This window comes from Haplochromis burtoni, unplaced genomic scaffold (assembly GCF_018398535.1).
Source record: "Haplochromis burtoni strain Fernald_Lab_line unplaced genomic scaffold, NCSU_Asbu1 Contig_486, whole genome shotgun sequence".
Classification (NCBI taxonomy): Eukaryota; Metazoa; Chordata; class Actinopteri; order Cichliformes; family Cichlidae; genus Haplochromis; species Haplochromis burtoni.
In genome coordinates, this window is record NW_024582847.1 from 349,381 (window position 1) to 367,070 (window position 17,690).

Consider the following 17,690-nt stretch of genomic DNA (forward strand, 5'->3'; position numbering starts at 1 on the left):
CTTTTGATTTTTTTAAACAGGTACTTCCATCTCTGTGGCACAGTTTCTCTTTAGCTTTAAATCCAATATCTGAAGGTCAGATTTACAACACTAATTTCAACAAGAGACAGTCGGTCAGTAAATCAGGTCAATGGACATTATCCAATATAATCCACTCTAATCTCACAGAGTATACTCATAGCGGGAGATTACCTCTGTGTTTCATTTTAATTGCTGTGTTAAAATCCTGATTTGGTCGCTTATGATTTGTAACACTAAAATGGAGAGACTGTGATGTGTCATGAAATTGGAAAGATGTGAGTTTAGTCAGTCTACAGTCATTCATTTAATAAGATTTAATTTTAAAAGTACCCCAATGTGAGAATCTACCCAAGCAAAACCAAAGCAAAAAGGTGGGTGCTTTTCATTTGTTCTTTACAATGTTTTATTGGTTTACAAATGATTCTCTTTGCATGAATGGTGATCTGACAGATGCATGACACCAACAACTGGAAGCAATTCTATTAAAATGATTAAAAAAACAACAACCCATTAATCCCCAACAGAAAAGACCCACTAATCTTTAAAACCACATACACAGAAACAAAAGTCTGTGGACACACGCATCATCTGTGAGGTATCAGAAAGGACAATACATATAAAACTTTTCATTTTTGTATAGCACACAGGTCAAAACATATTAAAGTATCAAAATTTCCCCCCAAAAAAGCCACATAAGCACTTACAGTGCTGTTTCACCGAGATTATTTAATAACTAAAAAAAAAAAAGTTTACACCTACAAAAGTGGGATTTGATGAGGGAACCATAAGAAGCTGAAAAAAATGCAGTCACTGGCAATAACTGCGATTTAGACAACTGAACAACGTCAGTATAGAACAATACAGAACCAGTAGATGGTACATAAGCCATTGTGCCTCATTTTCAACTTCTTGTTACTAACAAAAGCTAGAAATGAAGCAGGATTTGACAAAAGCATCATTGTCTAATGTCAACAGTCCAGCACAGTCCATGTTTCTAAACTGTACCATAATCCTGCAAACTCCATAGTTAAGCCTGTACTGAATGCCCAGGAAGACCTTTGAATGACCTCAGATTAAAACTGATTTTTTTGTAAGACATTTGACAATATCAAATGACAAAATAAGTCAAGCGACATAGCAGCATATCCACTGTCTGATTGACAGATTTACCAAGAATTTGAAGATTCACATGTAAGCTTCAAATTCCCAGTTTATCAAATGTCTTTGTGGTTTTAAAATAATCTTTCAGTCAGTCTCAGTCTCATGGATATTGTATATACTACTAATCCACTAGAGGGGCATTTTTTTTTTGTCCAAGAAGAGGCAAGGGATTACCGAGGGGCAAAATTCTCAGATGTGCTACTCTAATCTGTATCACGCTGATGCTCTCTCCTGTTCTGCTGGATGATACAGTTACCTTGTTGTTCTCTACATGAATGCATTGTTTTATTTGTAAATGATTCCGTCAATGTCAATAACCAAACTAAATCTGGACACCAGAGTAAATTTTCAGTAGGTTTACTGCAACCAAACATTTTCAGAAAAGTCAAAGGTTTTTTGAGAATTGTTTGGTGTCTCTTCTTTGAGTTGGGGCAAACGAGGGAGGTGGGCAGAAACGTCCAAGAGTTCTTTCCAAACTGTCTTTTTAAACCACAGGTCTTCACAGGCTGCTTTTCACAGAATTCACAAAGCAGGAAGCCTCTGCACAGAAGAGAATAGGGTAAGTCCAGAGCAAAAACAAAAACAAAAAACAAATAAAACAAAAACAGATCTTCTCACTAAAACCAAAAACACTGAGCTGAAAGCACTGAGCTATCACAGTTGAGGGAACTGAGGGAAGCCTTAATAGCAGGTGGTTAATCACTAGATTGCACATAGGTGGATAATTACCAACTGCTTCCAGGTAAAAAGACTGGGGAGGTGGGAAACCCGGATGGCTTCGCCTCATAAAAGCACAAGCTAAATTAACAACACACACTCACACAGACAGAGGACAGAGAAGGAGAGCCAAAAATGGGGAGAAACAGACAGAAAAGGCAGGTCGGCATGAAAGGAAAGGGGACCATGGCAGTTTATTGTTCTCAATAGATGTATTTGTGGTAGAGGTGGGCAGACTGATTCAAGTATCAATACCGATGCTCTTACTGGATCTATACTTGAGTGAAACAAAAGTTCAGAGTGTTCTTCCCGTTCATTAGAAAGGAGGCATGTCTGCGCAAACACTCTTTCTCTCATGCAGGTACTGCACCGCCACGTCCTCCATGCTTTCCTATGCTTTTCTTGTCCTCCGATCACATGACTCATGTGATTCCAGTGATTGAGAAAGCTTAGCATCGGAAGTACTTTACAACAGTAAATGCTGTAAACATAGATGTGTGCTGGAAGGAATTTCTCTACTGTGGAAACACCATGAACTCATATAAAGACATGAAAGACCATGAAAGAGAGCTTTGTCCCAGAGCGAGGAGCAAAAGAAATGAAGAGAGGAGGAAGGAAATATCTCCATGACACCAAGACCCCCAGTGTTACAGTGTTTTCACAGAGGCAAAGAATAGCCAGATAACTCACATAAGGGTGAAAGCAATGTTTCCATCATGACTTATGTGAGTTCTTCAGTATTGGTTAAGGTTATTGGTCATCATAGTTCTTAGTTTAGCAAACTGATTCATTTACTGTGTTTAGCATCAAATCACAACAACAGTTTCCTCAAGGTGCTTTTATATTGTTAAGTTAAAGACAAACACAAAGACACAAAGATATAATACAAATTTGTTATTAATATTTAATCAAATTTGTTTTGAGGAGCTTCAAGCTTAAAGAAATGTGTTTATGCTGATTATATTAATCAAGCTGCAGGATTTAAATGAGAACAATATTGTAAAAAACTAAAACATGGAACACCAAATGCCCCTTGTGACAAAGTAGGTGAGAACACCATTTGTCCATATTCTTAATTAACAGTATTGCTTTGATTTAGCCAGATCTCATATGTATTCTGTAGTAGGCAAACATCTACTATCCCGGGTTTGTGTATGTTTTGCATGGTTAGAATCACATAACATAACATCTTGGTTTAAATCAATTCTGACAAGTTTGTTAAGTTAACATGTTATTTATGTCAACTGTGTTCAGGAACAAAAAGAGGAAATGTAGTTTTACTTCCTGTATTTATAGCGACCTGGTTAATCTGAGGTCACAGGAAGAGACCAGGTGAAAAAGGGGGAGAATCTTTGTAATTTAATAAAGCTGATTTTAGAGTGTGTTTATAGAGAAATGGGTTTGTTGTAATATCTATCGACTATCCACTGCAGAGTTTTATTGCTAGTAAGGAGTAGCAGTATAGGTTTGAGTATAGAAATGTTTGTCTCACCTACCTAATGGAATAGTCCAGGGGTGAATGGACTATTTAAGCAGATGAATGCAGGTGTTCAGAAGAAAGGACCAGGTCAGTGTAGCTGTGCGCATTTTGACCTTAATTTCCATTGATTTAAGTTCAGTTATGTTTATTTGAACTGAGTTAACTATGGAGTTGAGTTTCTTATTTATTTTCGTAAATATTGTTTGGTCACAAAATGGTGAATAAATCACTCACTACACTGGACAGCATCTGTCTCCTGCACTTCTTGACCCGCTTAAGTCTAGTCCTACCACACACCTAAAGAAGAAAAACAAATTATGAATGAAGGAAAGGGTAAACTAACAAAATTTAAATCAATAATAAATAATGAAAAGTGATTGAGGTAGACTCAAGCAAAAAAATAAATAAACCAAACAAAACACAAGAAAGTGGACAGCCCTGTTAATGTTTATGTCCATTTCTGTTTTACTCCTCAGGCCAGAGTGGGCAGTGGCAGTTCAGATGGAGCTTTCCAGTCTCTACCAACTCAAACCATACCTACCTGGAATCCTTTGGCTTATTAAGTTTAAGTTATCTATGTAATTGAGGCTAGATGGGCATTTTCTAAGCCAAAGTAAACACTGGCGTACAGTTCTAGACCAGTAAATAAACAACAGAAGTCAATTTTGTATTTTAATGCAGATGCACAGCTTGCTTGTACTGTCCTGGATGAACTTGCACTCCTGTTAAGCTGGGAAGGCACTCACATGATGAAAACAGTGGGTGGCAAGCTGCCTCCAAGTGGGTTCACACTCCATAAGTCTTCTGGAGATGTATTTAGTGCCGCAGGTCTTCCAATATTTTAATCCATTGCTGCGCAGTAATGATGTGATCCTAAGGGCTGACACCTGAGTGATTGTAGCTCACATCCACAGGCAGAGGAAATTCATTCTGGGCATGTTCAAACCTTTACCTTGGTTCAAACAACAGCCAAAAAAATATATACACATATTTAAAAAAAATATGACATGGTTCATATTCACACTGACACACTGCAACTGAACCAAGTCTAGGTGGATAATATATTTTATATTATATATATTATCATAAAGAAATGACCAATCAATACCTATAATAACAGGATTTTTACAAACCTCTTGTATTCCTGAATGCTAATAAGTCCTGGGAAGTCATTCCAATCTTAGTGTTGAAGGAAATGTTTCAATTTACCATTTTCCGTGGTGCAGACTATGACCCCATTTGTTAATATTTTGCAATAATCTGCACATCAGACTAATGTTCAGTCACCTTGCGTTATGAAACAGAGAATCAGATTACAAAGGCTGACTGTTTCCTCATCTGTCCCACAGTAGGATCTCTCTGTTGGGCGTTCTGAGGTACTCTCCCATGGTCCATATGTACTCAGTGAGATTTCCCTCAAGTTGTCATCCCTGATGAAATCCCTGTTACTGGTGCGAGCTTCAGCGAAACGTGTAATTTATATGGTGTTTTTGTGCTGTTTTCTTATTTAAGGCCATTTGCCTGTGGCATGTTTTGATTTAAAGTGTTGTGTATACCCCAAACACCGTACATTTCAGTCCAGAATGGGGCAACTCATTTCCCTTCTCTTGGAACCATTCCTCTGTAACAGAGGATAATGTGTTTGCAATCTGGTGTTGTATTTGAAAGGTGGATGTTGTCTGCTAACAGGCTAATAAACTGCTGGTACTCTATAAAATAATCATGGTCTACTCTTATTGCCAATGGGCCCTAACCCAAGGCAATGAGTATTGAGCTTTAAACATTAATGAGTGAAATCTTAGGCTTTTCTGAGGGATGTGAAGCACTACACTTTACAAAGCTGCCATTAACTTGTATGATTGTCATGACTGTGACGTTTCACACCTGCCCATTTAAATGTCCCAGATGATTATTTCTGATCAGTTTGTAATAGAAACAGAGAGAGAAAGTCTTGTAGAAACACAACCTGTTCCTATTTTGAATTCACTATTCCACTGAAAAAAATCTACGGAGATGGATATTCAATAAATTGACTAAAAACACAATGAAAACATATTGCATTCAGAATATATTAATACATTCCATCCACACACTGCTGATAGCTGGGTCTTTCATCTTATTCACTCACCAATTTCAGGAAAGGCATCACTTTTAAGCACACCCCTCCCCTATGTTATTAAGATATTTTGAAAATAGATTCACCTGAAGAGATGATTATGACTAGATGAGTCATTTAGTGCTAAATGCTAATGTTCCAGCTTTCACTCTGACCAAATCAACAAAAGTCTCAATGCCAAAAGCTCATATTGATTAGTCAATCTGAGTTCATTAACTCAGAAACATGTCCCACTTCTCCCAGTGTAACAAGGTTACCATATGAACACTCATCCTAATGTGCCTTTCCCCACCTCAGTGATTTTGCTTTATGAACCCCTGTCCCCACGGGTGCTGAGGTATGTGTGCTGCAAAATGGAGATCTAATTGGAAATGATCGCTGACAGAAGCTTGAGCCACAGAGTCCCTTAATGATCCAGGTAGCACTTGGATCACATAGAGCCCCACCTCCTCCTCCTCCTCACTACCTGTGAAAGGCATTTTGAGCTGATGACAGCGGTGAAAGCCCTGTTGCGGGATTGAGAGGCCACAGCCACGCTGTGCTCTGTGTGTTACAGTGTGGGAGGGAGGGCCAGATGGAAAGAGAAATTCCAGAAAGAAGGCAAGCCTTTTTGACAGATGAAAGCCCTCTGAAAATTGGTAAATCTGGTGTCATTAAAGAAAGTGTTGCCCTTTTTAAGAGCGATTCAGCAGTGTCCTCTAATAGGAGACAGACCTCGTGTTCTGGTAGCCGTGTTTTTAGGTTACTTTTAAATGTAAATGTAATTCAACTTGAAAGTAACAAAGATGTCATGCATGCAAGCCCCAGTTATATGAGAACAGAACAAGCAATTTATTAAAAATTATGGATGTTTAACATTATTCAGTATGTTAACAACACTGTAGCCTCACTATGAATTAAATGAATAAAATAAAATTAAAAAAAAAAAAAAACGAGAGTGAGGCTGTCAATGTTTATACAGGTGATGGAGGTCACATTAAATTTCATTGTTTTTCAGAAAGGTGGTGCTATCATCACTGTCACTCTTTTTCAGGCAATGTGGTATTGTCCTCGTATTTAAATAAGTAAATTATGTTACAAAAAGATACACAAACCACACACTTCTTGGTGAAAATCTTTAGTAATGGACTCCAAAGCATTTTATCACTGGTACTATAGAGGCATTATAGCTGCCCTTTTATTAAACCCAGTTAGATTGAGATTCAGTATGTTTTTGTCATAGTTATTTTTTATGTATTTATTTATTTTTCCCTTATCTAAGATGTCACAGATGGCACAGTAATAGGAAAGTCATGTTAAATCTTGTACCTTTTAGTCAACAATTAGTACTTTAACCTTTTCAGATTATCTCTGCCAAACCAAATACATTTTAATAAGTTAATTTTCTTTCTTTCCCATCAACATCCATGGTGTTACTGAGGACTCAAAAAAGCAGAAAACAACATATTTTATTGCTTGAGGAAAAAGTAAGGAGTAATGCAGCAGGTGGTTATAAAGGGATACATTTGGATAAATCTGGACTATAAAAATGTGACTACATAAAGTTAGTCTCAGCATCTAATCTGCTACTTTTTGTCTTTCGGTAAACATTTATAGCATGGTTGATGAAACTCACAGTACACAAAAGTGCTTTGGCCCCCTAAAAAATCCTAACCATTTGAGAACACTTTCTTATATCTTTGATAAAGTCAAAAATGACACATCAGGCAGTCTCTTCCAGCCATCTAAACTGAATGTGAAATGACTCTACAGACCTTGTCAAGTGAGATCCTGACCCATGTCTTTAATATCACTGTATATGCCAGTAGTGAAATTTTGACACATATGCCCATGGGCCAAATCACTGAATGTAGGCTTGTCCAGCCAGTGTCCCTTCCTTGTCGCCTTGGGCCTTGGGATGCCAGAGCTGAAAGTTTTCTCCACTGTTTAGGGCTGGGCTAAATGCACAGCACACAGTCAATACACCCATCCTTCATGTGACGCTAACTGACAAGGTGACACTTTAATGGCATGACTGAAAGTTCCCCTTGGCTCTTTAGTTTTTGAATGATGATGAGTGACATTCTGGCACGATTTCATCATCTTGCACCTGAAGTGTGGCGCATTGTGAATTCTTGTGATGTCTTACAAAGGAACCGTTGCATGTAAAGGTGTAAAGTTACTGAAAAGAATTAGCAAAATTAGGTATTAAGCAAATACGATGAGAAAAAAATGATAAAATTCAAACAGATAAAACAATAGCAACAAAAAATTACAAACATCATCTTTTATTTTCAACTTCCTTGTTGAAGAACCCATTTGAGAAATATTCCATTCAGTTCACATGATGAAGCCAGAGCTTTATGGGATCCTTCCCCTTTTCTGAAGTGAGCAGTCATGTATTCTATCACTGCATCAGCTCTGTACAGAACTGTTTGTCTAAAATGTAGAGATCTCAATCAGTAATCTAGTACCGCTGGTAGGACTGTAAACAAAGTTGATACCATCAAACCTGAAACTTCTGACAAAACCATTCAAAGTGTTATAATTCCCTTTGTGACATTCTCCTGAAAAGGTCTAGGGCAGCGGTCCCCAACCTTTTTTGCGCCACGGACCGGTTTATGCTCGACAATATTTTCATGGACCGGCCTTTAAGGTGTCGCGGATAAATACAACAAAATAAAACTAGTACCGGTACCGAAAAAAAGAAATTTATTCATAACACACGTGAAAAGACCCAGGAAAACCGAGTTAACGATAAAAACGATAACAAAATAACGCTGAAAACGATAAAAACCCTGAAAACCATACATTTCACACCTGAGCCTCAACTCTCGCGGCCCGGTACCAAACGACTCCACGGTCCGAGGCCCGGGGGTTGGGGACCGCTGGTCTAGGGGGTGAGAGAAAGTAACAAAAGGTCTCCATGTTGAAAATAAGGAGACAGGGGTGTAAAATTGTTAAGTTAAAGGGTTTTATTAATGTTTCTATTAATGACTAAACTAAAAGAGACTGATAAGCGACTATCATCATTTAAAGAAAGAAAACAACAAAACTCAGGGGTTGGTCAATAAACTGATACGTAAGTCAAAAAGGGTTAGTCACCAAAACACGCTCCTCTCCACATAGCAGTAGCAATCAACCACCCTACACACACAGCTTACTATCTGCAACCCAGCAACACTCTCTTTCTCTGGTCTTAAGTATTCTTAATTGCTGATGGGAGTCAGCTGCACAAAAAAAGTAGCACCTAAGCCAGGAGAGATGGCAGGACACACCCACACAAGGTCAGATTCACAGGGAGCCCTGCTAGGGCCGTAACACCCTGAGTCTGAGATAGCATAATAGATGCAAAGAACATCAGTGCTGCTGCTATGGAAGGAGTCTGTGGATTATGTAAGGAGGTGGTTGTGCATAGATCACAGCAGGTCATTTATATCCCTGTTGGTATTTATTTGGCTTTGCACCTTTTAAATTCATGTGTTATTTCCAGTTCTTGGTGTATCGGTTCATACATTTGGTCTCTGTGCTTAAATGGAGTCCAGTTGTGTGTAGCTGGGGAATGGGTTACTGTTTCTACGTTATTTTAATGTCTTGAATCAAACCATTACAGCAAGAAGGTTAAACAGATGGAAGTGCTAAATCATCTGCGGAAATTTAGGGCGCATATTAATTTCCTTCAGGACTCTCATGTGAAAGTTCCACAGTGATATAGTAAAACGAAATGGGTCATGTATGCTTTAGGGGAGGTCTAGAGGGATTTTAGTGACAATAAATGAATCACTTACTATACTGCTGACCCTAATGTACACACTGGGGCAGCAGCTTTGAAATATGTCTGTAATTCCAAGCCTCTGTGGATTTGTCTGGTAAAATTATCTGTTTAATTATATTTAGGCCATATGTACAATAGCCCCGTGCATATTTCTGGCCCATTATTAAATTTAAGTGCATAAATGTTTTATCCATTACATACACAAATATAGTACCAAATTTAATTTGATGAACATCAACCATTAACCTCCTAAGACCTGAACTCTTCCACGGCATGCATTTTTAATTTCTCTTTGATATTTGAGCATATTGGGGCCCGATGAATGTAAAAACAAAGAATTACCAGATTTTTTTTTTACCTTATTTTTGTTTTTAAGAAAAATAAGAGGATGAGGATATTTAAATTTTGATAGAACAGTAGCAGTATAATGTCCTCGTAAGTGGATATCAGGCCCATGTAGAGCAAAATTTTGTATTTTGGTCTAAATAACCCAAAATGTGATGTCCACATATGTGGATGCCAAATCCGAGGAGGTTAATGAATAAAGCAAAGTTTTGATAATAATGCAATAATTAGCACTACTCTGACAAGGTTGTTAGGATGATGAGTGATTCTCAAAGAAAAAAAGTCCAAAATGATTATGTTGAAAAATCACAAAATAAAAGGAAACATGCCCTGTAGTGTAAAAAACACTGAACACTAGAAAAAAAATCTAAATACACTAAAAACCAGAATATGTTAACCATTATAACCTGTTTGGTTTAGATTACATTTTGCTGACAATTATGCATAAGGTTTATTGCCAATGTTAAAACTATGGAAAACAAAAATGGAATTAAAATAAATAATAGGCCAACATATTTTTTGACTGCATCACTTGTCACTTTTTAGTGATCTGCATAAAATTGCTGGCAGTCAGTAAAGATACGAACAAAAATCATCAGTGGAAGAAACAACTTTCATTGGTACATATTTAGTTTAGCTAACCAGGTAGCCTATCTTGTAATTTCACTCCATGGCTGAAGAGGTGATAGTGAGTATTTCTAGAGTGAAATCTGGCCTCAGTCAAATATAATGGGAAGAAAAAACTTTGTGTCGCTCAAAGCACTTTTTAGTTGTTTACTTTTGTTTTAATTGGCTGTTTGGCTAGATTTAAAGTGATAATGCGGCTAAGTGTTTTACATGAAGCACTTAACATGGCCACTATAACAAATAATAATTCAACACCAAATTTAAATCAACCAGTGTGATTTTCTTTGGTAGCATAGTTTCAAATGATAAGACCATTTCATAAACTGCCTAAGACTGCATTGCAGCCCTATTTATATTTCCATATTCACAAAAGTAAAAGAAAATAACCCATCAACATGAATCAGCAGATTAAATATTGTAATTGTAAATATTTCACAAACCGCTGTAGGCAATCATCGTACATTTAAGTCAGTGTGTAGTTAGCACTACTTTTGTTACACTTTTAAACACAATGTATCCAGCTCATCTCATGGCAGCATATGCAGAGTAAAGGCTCCTCTTTGAGCCTCACTTTTGTTGTGATGTAGGCTTGCTCAAATTATTTTGTCAGTGTCATTTTGCTCTCTCTGTGCTTCCAGCTCAATGTAATTTTTTTCCTCCCTTCAGATCTGGTCTGCTACTAGTGATTGAACTGCAAGTCTTCCGGCTGTCTGGGAAGTGGTGCCTCTACTTTCAAGCACTTGTACCGTGCACCCTGGAAGCGGCCTCTTCAAAAATCCAGGAAACCTCTCCCAGGTGGAGCTACTGTGTTATTATGTTGAAACTATTTCTGCAATATGTGTGTGTGTGTGTGTGTGTGTGTGTGTGTGGGTTTGTGTGTGTGTGTGTGTGTGTGTGTGTTGTGTGTGTGTGTTGCTGTTTCAGAGGTTATCATGATATATGAATTATTTATATTATATATAGCAATCTGGTTGACCAAGTTCTATGTCATCATGATGACAAATGGTCTCCATCAATTTTCAAATTGCCAATGCAAAGATTTGTTTCTACGAGAACGTTTCCCTGAACTGCAGCGAGCACTGACTCCTGCAGTAGTTTGGTTTTGGTTGTTTCCATCATTAAAGTGGTTCTCTGGTTTCTGTTCACCTTTATGTTCATTTCTTTGTTATTATTTTTTTCAGTTTTAATTTGTCTAAACTGTGCTGTGATTCTCATTAGAGGAATTGTGTTTATTAGTGTTTCTTGTTTTGAGTCGGGTAATTGCATTTGCACGATATGGGGCGATCGTGGCTCAAGAGTTGGGAGTTCGCCTTGTAATCGGAAGGTTGCCGGTTCGAGCCCCGACTCGGACAGTCTCAGTCGTTGTGTCCTTGGGCAAGACACTTCACCCGTTGCCTACTGGTGGTGGTCAGAGGGCCCGGTGGCGCCAGTGTCTGGCAGCCTCGCCTCTGTCAGTGCGCCCCAGGGTGGCTGTGGCTACAATGTAGCTGCCATCACCAGTGTGTTAATGGGTGGATGACTGAATGTGTAAAGCACTTTACTAGTCCCTAAGGACTAGTAAAGTGCTATACAAATACAGGCCATTTACTTATTTCACCCTTTGCTACAGACCATGCACTCATACCATGTGTGTGTGAACACGTGCTAGCCAGGCCCCAAATCTTTTTCATTTTTGCAACTATATATTAACATTTATCTCTTTTTCTGGATGGCTGGTAGCCATGGGCTGGATCTCTTGGGCGTCACTTGGAGGGTGGGCATTGTGTCAGGAATCCTTTCTCCCATCTGTTGGTTAATGCTGGCACTGCAAAATCTTGGCTCCACTCTCTTTACCTCTTTCTCAAAGCAGGCAACTAGACCATGAAGGCAGGATATAATAGTAAATATAAATATGATAAATAAGACTTGTATGATCTTTTTCCAATCTTAAAGTGATCTTTTATAACTACCTGAGAGTGGAATCCCTTTACGTGACACTGTCCACGCAAGTTACAAACTAGCCTTCTTCACTCCTGCCACATTCTTTGTGCAGAAAGCAAAGTTAACTAATCCATAGCTCTTCTTTGCCACAGTGAGATACCAGAGATGTATTTTTTTTTTAATAGAAAGTGTCAGACTTTTTAAACTCCACGGTACAAGTATTACACCTTGGATCAATTGGTGGGACACAATGCGTCTGAATCCAATTACATGCATTTGCCTCAAAAGCAACTAATCTGCAGCAATCTCACAGGAGGGAGTACTCTACTGTATCGGGTGCTTCAGACAAATCGATAAACACAAAACAGAAACAGCAGTGCAATTCCCCTTCCTATCCGGTGAACAGAACATTCCATTTAATAAATAAATGAGCAGTGTGCCAAATCATCTTTCATCTGGTACAAAAACACAGCCAGTAGTTCAGTGTCACAAATCAATAAACAATGTGTTTATTCAAAATGCTCTGTGCATGTCAGTTTTCATTGCAGTCAACATCCAGGAGAGTTTTTTGTGTGCGCATTTTTCTGTTTGTTTTTTTATATTAAAACTTTGTCTGTCTCACTTGCTTCTACCTAAAGTCTTTTTATTAAGTGTAAATGTTTAGATGTAAGCTCTAATGCCACAAAAGTGAAATTCATCTTGCCATCTAACATCTCAAAAAACAGAAGTATTGTACAAATATAACCAATATTAAGTTTTGATGGAGAGATAACCTTTAAATTTGAAAAGTTCAAAATTGACTTTATTTTGAAAAAGCATTCTCAGATGGTTGGTTACAGAGTGGAAGTTGTGAAAATAAGGCTAGGTTTTGTTAAATGTCAGTTAAATGTCATGAATGATCTCTGCGTTTCTGGCCTGTCTATATTTGCAGATCTTTTAGATTCGTGTTGAACAGTAACAGAGTACTTCTCGAATGGCCATGACCCTCAGGTAACAATGCCACTAATGGCTTCTTTTTGAGAAAAAAAAAAACAAAACTGCAAGGTTATCCATTTTGAAAACATAAGACATGAGAGCTATTTCCAGAATCCCTTTCTTGATGAAAAGTGCCTGGATTGGTTTATTAACCACACCAAAACCTCAAGAGAGTGTACCTTTGTTAAATTTCCAGAACCAAGAGACCACTGATCCTTTGGGTCCTGAATCAAATGTTGAGTTTGATTAGAGGGTCGCCTTCAGCTCAGTAGGTGATAACGGCTCATAAAGACTTCCTGTAACATGCCCCATTAATAGTCTTTTACCCTAATTAGGATAAACATGTCTGTCCTCATGGAATAGCATCCATTGAGTTTACTTAAAAAACAAAACAGTGGGCTTGCAAGATAATATTTATTGCTCTTCTTTCTTGTTCCTAAAAAAATGTTCATTTTAAATGTAACATTAGAACATAACCTTAACATATGTGGAGCTACCTGTGAAATAAGACGAGCATGTAGTTTGTTTGATTTTTGTGTGCAACCTGAAAGACAGTCTACTTTAATTTTCTGACTAAAACAATAAACTCAAAGTAGCTGAGCAATGCAGTACAAGCTACAGTTCATATTAAATTAATGGATTCTTGTGGTAATGATGCATAGCTATTTTGGAGCTGTGTTTTGTTTTTGTCATTTATTTTTAACATCACTTTCCCTTTAATGCATCAAGTTCTCCTGATAAAACAGGTCATCTGTCATTAAGAGGCAGCTTCTAAAACAACATTTATGGTTGTTCCAAAAGGACTACAAAAATTCTAATAATGGAATGGAAATACTATCACTCAAAAAGCCAATGCAGACCATTGGTATACTGTACCTCATACCAGTTACTATAATTGTGCTTGATGTTGCTCTGCTGCCTTCAAAACCTACAGAGCTGTGCAAAGAAATGGAGACAAGAGTACAATGAGAAGTCTTACATCTCTTTTCTTTAGCACAGCATATACAGTATTACTATTATTGTCATTGCTTCTTTGACAAGACAGTCATTATTAGTGATTTTACTAATCAATCTGTCACAATTTTTTTTTCTTTTGACTGTTGGAAAGACATTGGATCTGTTTTTGCTTTGGGAGGAGAAAAATATTTGAAACTACAAAGAGCATGTGCTGTTCGAGGAATCAGAAAAGAAAACAAAGCAAAATAAAATATCCATCCATCAAGGGCTGGAAAAGGGAAAAAAAAAAATCAGAAAAAATCATTGCGCCAAGACGCTCATGGCAAAGCACAAATTCCAGTATGTATACTGAGATTGATTTATTGATACAAATCTTCTTCACCGTTGTTAAGTGATGTTTTCTTGTGACGTGTTCAGTGAGCCAGCGCTGTTTGGATTTTTGGAATGGTTCATTTGGAAAGGATCTCGACAGGAAATACACAAAAATCACTTATCTAAAAAGCAGACTGGAATGCTTGCCAGAGAGACAGCACCACAATGACAAGCTGGAAGGCGAAATGGAGAAGAGCTACACAGCAATGAGGAACTCACTGTGGAAGATCCTACTGGTTGAAAAAAGAGAATAAAAACAGAAATGAAGTCACACACAGTCAGTCAATTTGCATGTTATTTATGATGGTTTCAATTAGATATTCCTTATGGTGTTATATACAGGTTTGCACTCAGGTTCTTTAGACCCAGTCTTTGTCTTACCTAACTTGTGCAGCCATGATTGTTACCTGCACATTCAAACATGAAAGGATATATTGCAAAAATAATAATAAAAATAATTATTACAGGCAGGATACATATACATATACACTGGAAGTACAGAATAAAAGATGAAGTAAATCATCTTATTTGCATAACAACAGCAAGTCAGGTTCTAATGACGATACACTCACTGGCCACTTTATTAGACCTGTTCATTTAAAATACAAATGTCTAATCAGCCAACCACATGGGAGCAACCAGCAAATTTAATAATAGTCAAGACACCTGCTGAAGTTCAAACTGTGTCTGAGTGGGGATTTAATAATTTTTTTGGGGTTGCTGTTCCCAGATAGGTTGCTTGGAGTATTGCAGAAACTGCTGATCCAGTGGGATTTTCTCCCACAACTGTCTCTGTGTTTCCAAGTTTGGTCTGAAAAAGAGAAAATGTCCAGTGAAGACATGGAAGCCTTGTTCATGAAAGAGGTCAGAGGAGAATGACCATGCTGCTTGGAGCTGATAGGAAGACAACATAACACAAATAACCACTCATTACAACAATGATCTGCAAAAGGACATCTCTGAACAAACGACACATCAACCTTGAAGCCGATGAGCTACAATAGCAGAAGATCTCACCAGATGGCAATCTTGTAGCTAGCAACGGAAACTAAGGCTACAATTCAAACAGGGTGATCTAAAACGGACAATAGAAGATGGGAAAAACATTCTCCGTCTGTCAAGTCTCAATTTCTCCTGTAACATTCAGAAGATGGGCTCAGGATTTGGCAATAACAACATGAAAGCATGGATTCATCCTGCCTTATATCAACCCCGAGGCTACTGTTGGTGTAAGAGAGTGAGGGATATTTTCTTCACACACTTTGAGCCCCTTGGTATCAATTGAGCATTGTGTAAACAGTATTGTTACTCACCATGACCATCCCTTTAGGACCACAGTGTACCCATCTTCTGATGGCAGCTTACAGCAGAATACTACATCATGTTGCAAAGTTCAAATCATCTCAAATTGGTTTCTCTCTGAATTTAAGCTCTGAATTGAATGTTAAATGTCACAATTAAGTTAAATAGTAATAACCTCATGAGCACTAATATCTGTAGCACTGTATTCTTACCACAGTAATCTGATGGAAAAGCCTATTGGTGGGCCTCACTCCTTTTTTTGCATTTGACTTTTTCCATAATACACGTCCTGTCTTGGTTCAGTGAAAAATGTTCAAATTCGATCTGAAAAGGTATTCTAATTGCTGCCTTTCTCTGATGACTGTCGTGGCTATTGTTTTTTCAGAAAAATAAGGGAAAAACAGTTAACATAAAATTAATTGAGGTAGCGTTCTCCCTAAACAAATAAATACAACCACTGGTCTTCAAAATAGACATTTTAATATGATTCTTTGTTTGCGGTTGTGTGGGAGAAGAAAAAAAATATGCACACTTTCGACACAGCTCATAGATCAGTGTACAGAGTATAATTCTATTGTTGGTTGCTCAAACATGGAATTGTTTACATGGGGGAGTCACTGAGCTGGATAATGTGCTGAGAAACAAGGCTTCATGGTAAATGAATTATGAGTGTTTTATCAAATTGCTTTGAGTTTTGTTCTGACCTTCAGCTTGTTTGGAGCTATGCCATAGAAGCTGGCCAGACTCATGCCTGTTGTGCGATTGTTCCCAGGAGATTTGGGCTTGTTGACTCATTTGACTTTGTTTTTGCTCCTGCTTGGGAAAGCTTAACAAATTGTTGTAATGTCATTGTGAGGTGATGTAGCCGAGCTAGATGAGTCTCTCTAGCCCTCCTTCATCAGAGTCCTTTGTCATGTTGCATGATGGATCGACTAGAGTGCACAAGCCTTTGGTAACAGGTATTTTTAATGATGATCGGAGGAAAGCTGAACTTTTTTGAGAGTGCAGGATCAAATTGAAGAAGGGCTAAAATAATAATAATAATAATAATAATAATAATAATAATAATAATAATAATAATAATAATAAAAATAAAAAGATCAGTCAGTGTTATCATGAATGAGCCTCCAGAGCTCATGTCTTAGTCTTGCGTCATGTTTAAAGACACTATTTAAATCTGATTATACAATTTCCTATAAAGGATATATTACAACAATAACACATAGCTTAACAGATAGCAAAAGATAGATTCCCACATCCAATATATACATGTCAAGTCATCTAGAGTCAGTCAGTGCAGATGCATAGCAAAAACAACTCTCTAATGCTTGCAAACATATTTAAATCACAACAGTGAGTGCAGATATGTTATGTTTTTTTAAACACTATTTTACCAAGCAACAGACTTAAGCCCTTGACTGCGGTTTGACTCGATGGTACCCATACTGCAGTCTTTTCCTTGACTGAGTGTAGCCATTGATTTTTAACATTACCAAGAAATCAGATTTTAATAATTCAAGGAAGGCAAAAAGAGATTCCTGTGTACAGATGGCAAAGAACGTAAGTTCTACTAAAAAGATACACAACCCATAAGGCCACTAAAAAGCTGTAAACCTGTCAACACTGTTATTATCATAAAGAAGCACATATTTTGTGAAGGATAGTGCCGAGGGTTTGTTTTTTGATTATTAATGAGCAGTTTCCTCTTGTTTATTGTTTTGCTAACTATACAAGATTAGCTTTCACAGGTAATTCAATAAATATTTGGAAACAGTTTTTCACATGGTCTGCAGTTTATCTGCATTTTGAAAACCTGGTGGATCAACAAACGGCATTTGAGTCCATCTTCACAAGCTGAAATAATTTCATTATGTCTGCAAAACAAACTCATAGAAATATGCATTTTTCAGTGTTGGCCCTTCAAATTAACATTTTTATCATCC